This window comes from Balaenoptera ricei, chromosome 1 (genome assembly GCF_028023285.1).
Source record: "Balaenoptera ricei isolate mBalRic1 chromosome 1, mBalRic1.hap2, whole genome shotgun sequence".
Taxonomy (NCBI): Eukaryota; Metazoa; Chordata; class Mammalia; order Artiodactyla; family Balaenopteridae; genus Balaenoptera; species Balaenoptera ricei.
This window is the reverse complement of record NC_082639.1, coordinates 156,812,158-156,817,463: the sequence shown is the minus strand read 5'-3', so window position 1 is coordinate 156,817,463 and position 5,306 is coordinate 156,812,158. Positions and strand designations below refer to the sequence as shown.

General features: G+C 54.5%; 1 long non-coding RNA gene across 1 annotated transcript; it reads right to left on the bottom strand.

Moving 5' to 3' along the window:
* Positions 1-471: 471 nt before the first annotated feature.
* On the bottom strand, positions 472-4,923 carry LOC132353340 (uncharacterized). Its single transcript, XR_009499011.1, has 3 exons — positions 4,795-4,923; positions 1,412-1,488; positions 472-578 (listed from the first exon to the last, which is right to left on the bottom strand). It is a non-coding gene; the product is annotated as an uncharacterized LOC132353340 (long non-coding RNA).
* Between the last annotated feature and the right edge of the window lie 383 nt (positions 4,924-5,306).

Here is a 5,306-nt window from a genome sequence, read left to right as displayed (position 1 = left end):
TGTTTGCCAAGCTCATCTAATAAAACATAAACAGCTGATTTTCTTTTCAGATTCTAAAATTCAAGGGTCTACAGGGTCCTACTGAGTTATCCGACGTCGCCCCCGTGCCTGGCAGTGGTCTTTCGTGTGCCAAGCCCTTCCTGAAAATGACCCCAGCCCAGGGTCAGCGCTGAGCCCCGACAAACTGTTTTTGCTGCTTTCATGTTGACAGAACGTCCTGGCCACTCGGCTGAGTGCTCCATCTCCCAGCTCCCGACACACTGAGTCATCATCCGAAGAGGAAAAAAACAACAAAGCAGCCGTCACCAGGGTCCCCGCTGCCGTCGGCTGACGACTCACGGGCTGTCGTCACTCTCTGCTCTGCAGCCCCGGAACTGGTGACAGGGGGCTTCGGGGTGCCCAACTCCCCTCCCACGGGATGCAACAGCATCAGGAAACAGGCAGCCACTGCTGCGTTCGGAAAGAAGGGAAACTAACCTGGCATCAAAAGGATCCCAGGAAGGCTCACTGTTTAACCCTCACTCCGCCACCACCAATGCTCATGGCGTTTCCATGGTGTTTTCCTGATGCCGAAGTTCCTAATGCAATAGAGGGTATTTACTCCAGGTGGGGGAAAGGCACTACCTCACAGGCTTCAGGTGCATACTGCCTGGTTACCTCCTCCCCTGCCCCTGCTTATGATACCACTGAACGCACATAAGCTTCCTTCTCCCCCAGTTCTTCTCGAGCCACCTGCTGTGGTCCTTTCTTAAGTCCCCACTAGACAACTGGGCAGGGGGAATGGAGCTGCATCACTTTCTCTTGGGAACCTATTTGCTTGGCAATATATCAGGCATTTCTGTGTAGTAGGTATAGAGGCTCCATCTCACTGACCGAGGAGGACACTAAGACTTAGAAAAATCAAGTAACTTGTCTAAAACCACCCACCTAAGATGAGGCAGAGTCAAGATGCAAACCTAGGTCTGCCCAAGCGCCATGTCTCTGCTTCTATGGTCTCCACTGATCTCTGGATTCCGGAGCTTATCCTGCTCTGAAGATGCTACAACCTATCCCACCTCTGCCTCCTCTTTCGAGGGGAAGGAGACCAGGAAAACTGAGGTTTGTTAGCCCATCAATTTCAGCTACAAAAAACTCCCCATTGTCTTGGGTGAACCTAGCCTCAAAGAAAGAGGAGAAAGTTAATGAGGCAGCAGGGAGGGTGGCATGGAAGAGCCAAGTGACCCAGACCTTGGGCGCAGGAAGATGAGCCACCCAAACTCTCACAGAACATCAGGGACTTACAAAACTCCTTAAATAGACACATTTTGGGGATCTACCTCGTAAGCGGCATTTTGCAGACACTGACGGCTGAGAAAAGAAAAATGCAAAGGCTTTCACAGACCAGGGTTCTAATCACGATCAGAACACTTACCGGCCATGGGACACTCCTCGCAGGGTTGCGGTGAGAAATAAATGAAATAACCGTCGTGAACCAGATGGATGTGGTACCTGGCAAACAGAAAGCACCACACAGGTACATGTTTCCCTTCTCTTCCCGAGCTTCCTGGGGCTCACAATCTAATAGGTGACAGACATAAGACTTATACACGAAGAACCACAGCACATCTACAGTAGCACAAAAGAGGCATGAAGCGTATGGGAGTCTGGCCGGATGGGAGGACTGCTTCTTCTGCAGGTAATCAGGAGAGGTCCACGGAAGACGGTGGGACTGCCGCAGGTGGGTGCAGTGGAGAGGAGGCGTGGAGAATATCACTAGTGAGAACAGAGAGATAGGAAAAGCAAGAAAAAGTAAGTCGCCTGGTTTTTCTGGAATACGTGGTCCACGTAGGGAAACTCAGAGAGGTGAGACCGAGTTTAGGAAAGCTAAGACAAGACTAGTTACAGACAGCCTCCAGCATCCTGCTAAAGGGAAGGAATCTCCTTCTGGAAACGATGAGAAACCATTTTAAATTTCTGAGCAAGAAAGACAAGATGGCCACTGCACGCAGAAGGGCCTGGAGAGGAGAGGGACGGGCAGCAGGGAGCCTCACTGGAGGACGACAGCTGGAACCATGGCACTGGCAGGGGGCGTGCGGAGGAACAGAGAGGAAAAAACGGGAAAAAGGCAGGGCCATCCAAACAAATCCTCAAAGCTGCCATGGACCCCACCCCCTGTCCCCACGGGGAGACTGCCAGAGACAGAACCTATTTGGGGAACACAAACCACAGGTCCGACACGTCTGAGATGAGCTGCCGTATCTCTGCCTCCACCCTCCCGCCCCAAACTCGGCTTTTCCCCGGACTGCTCTAAGCCTCAGGCCGATGAAGGCATGGGAGACCCAGGCCTTCAGTGAGCAATGCCCACGCTCTGGCAAAGCCAGGGCTGTGTCCGAGGGTGGGACTGGGCGGTCCTGCCCCTGGGGCCACCTTCACTGCGGCAGCCACCGCTGTGCCCGCCTCTGCTGCGCTTCTGCCCCCCCCGCACCCCCCTCGCCGCCGCCGCCTCCGTCATAGCCCCCGCCCCCCGCCCACTCTGCGGAACTGGCACAGCAGGACCAGAAAAACCAACGCCACCATGTCGGAGACCAGCAGAAATGCCTCCAAAATGGCAGCCTTATGATAAAAAGGAGTCCAAAAATATTATCAACCCACCCAGGGAAAGGGAAGCCAGAGACAAGGGGAGGGAACTGTCAACCACCTCCCAACTGCCCCCCTCCCCCGCAAAACCCTTACTCTCACAATTGTCACATCTTTCCCTTCAGAAACTTCCTCTCAAAAAGCAGAAAGCATAAGAGAGAAAGAAGGGCATCATCCCATCCTCCTGAGAGGTCCTGGGGGCCATAGGTGACATAGGGCATTCAGAAGGACATTCTGCGTTTCATATCCCAAGATGGGGGTCAGCAGTCCATTTCTGTCTTCAAACCCAGCCCCTATCGCTGACTGGACAAGAGCTAGCCCTCCAAGGGAGTGAAGTCTTTCACAGCTCACCCACCAGACCCTCCCCAGCTCCGTGGGCCCTGGGGAGCCAGGAGATAGGGTTGCAAGAAAGGGCCGAGAAGGCACAGCCGTGCCCTCCGTTATGTAATAAGAAGGGCGGTGCTGTCCTAGGCCAGAGACCCAGAGCGCATTGCGTTCCCAGATGCGCAGTCATGGGCGGGGGCCACTGCGCAAGGTGCAGGGCTTGGAAACCCCCTCCCCACAGACATGGGGCCTGCAACAAGGACCAGACGGGGAGCTGGGACCCTGATTTTTCCAAGTCCTCCTCCCCCAACCAGAGGCGAGCAGCCTGCTGCCCTAGTTTTGCTCTTACTCTCTTCACTCCCCAGGATGACAAACCCTTCTAACCTGGGACCTCCAAGCCTCTTGTGGCCCCGTGGCTTTCCGGAAATCCCACCAAATACGCAGTTTCTGAGCAGCGTCCTGGGGTCCGCTCCCGTCCTCACCTTTCCAAGCACCGGGGAGCGGCAGCTTCCAGAAGGCAGGTCCTTCCCATAATGGGCTCAGCTCTGGACAGTCTGGGACGTCAATGCAAATCTCGTGTCCCCGGGGAGGAGCCCGGAGTCAGCAGGAAGCCCAGGGTGGCGGCAACAGCAGCAGCAGCTCTGCCCTACCTTGCCCATGCGTTTCCAGGGGAGCCAAGATTTATTTTGCCGCAACGCTGAGGTGTGGCTGATCGGAAAATTCCCACTAAAGAACAAGTCTTTTCTTCCAGTTTGGTCAACCCTCTGCGTGCCCATCTCCCCAACCCCTGCCCCTCCAAAACAAAAGTTTGGGGAGCCCTCAGCTCCTCTTCCTTATAGTGCATAAAGTTAAAAAGGCACAGGAAGAGGCTTTAACTGGTCAGTCAGAAGCAGGCACACAGGAGCATACGCACACCCCTAAACAGATTTTAGAAAGCTGCTGGGTTTCTCCCCCCTCCCCTTTAAGCAAGTGAAATGCAAATTCAGATTTGATACCCTTCCCTCAGCCAATCAAAAACAGGTTTTCACCTGCCATTGGTCCACCCACCAATCAGAGGAAGTGTCTGGAGTGAGAGCCCTCCCCTGGCCAATGGAAGGCCAGCTCAGTCACTTAGTTAATGATGCAGCAGTACAAGGAAGGCCATCACATGTGAACTGGAAGGGTGCCAACATGGAGACACAGAGAGCACAAGGTAAACAACTTTCCAAAGCCAAAAGGATGACATTTAATCTCTAAATGCTAGCTTCCCTTCTCAGCTCATCGTCAACCCCTCTCAGCTGACCCTACAGATCCTGGGACCCTCACTACCTGTCCCCCCAGAGCCCCTAACAAGATCCAAGAGTGACTGCGTCACCATTCCCCACTTTCCCCAACTACGCAGTGACAAACCTACCAGCTTTACCCCACTTCTCGCAGCCCACGCCCCATCCTGCCCACCTGCTCCCCAACAGCCCCAGATTCCCAGGGCCGAATGTTTCAACAAGGCAACCCCTAGAAAGCTGCCCCTCTCGCCTTCCTCTCAACACTTCTCCTCCTCACTCCGTACCTTCTACCTGAGAACCATACGGACGGACACTGATACCCAAACAACTTGGAAAACCAGCCTGTTTGTCTGCCCGATAGAAGGAAATGGGGGCAAAGGCTGGGAGGTCAGGTGGGACACCAGGGACGGCTTGCTCCTCTTTCCTCTACCTCGGTCGGGCTTGAGCAGCTGACACTAAGGGAAAAGAAATTAAAGTGGAAAAAACCCCTCCCTCAGAAAAAAAAAAAATAGCAAAAAGCAAGAAAGAAGGTGAGAAAGACAGAGCACCCACATACGCAGAGACATCGCCCCCGATCCCAGCAAATACGTACGTGGGGGAAGACGGGGGTTACGCCATCAAGTCCTGAAGCCCATCGGACCACCCATCGTCGCCTGCGCAGACCCAAATCTCGGTTGGCCGTAAGGTGCCGCAGTCCCGAATGTTCCAGAAACTGGTCCCATTAAACCTTCCACCATCGCCCCGAAACCTCTTGCTCCCACCCCTGCCCCCCACCGCCACCCTACCTCCTCCCCGCGGGAACCGCCCGTGCCACCTTGCGTGTCATCTCCTTAGCCTAGGCTACCCAGAGGCCTCCGGCCCCTGACAGATTTCTGAACGCTTGGCAAGTGAGCTGGCAGAACCTGGTGCCCGGTGTTGCTATGACTTGTTTCTTGATTTCTCTCTCTCTCTCTGCTGCAGCACGGCTGTTGCTAGCAGACCTATCGACGGAGCGCTCGCGCTCTCTCTCTCTCTCTCCCTCTCTCTCTCCCCTCTCTCCTCTCTCTCTCTCTCTGAGCTCTGTGACGCAGATCTAAATTCTCCAGTCTGCTCCTTGTGTTGCAA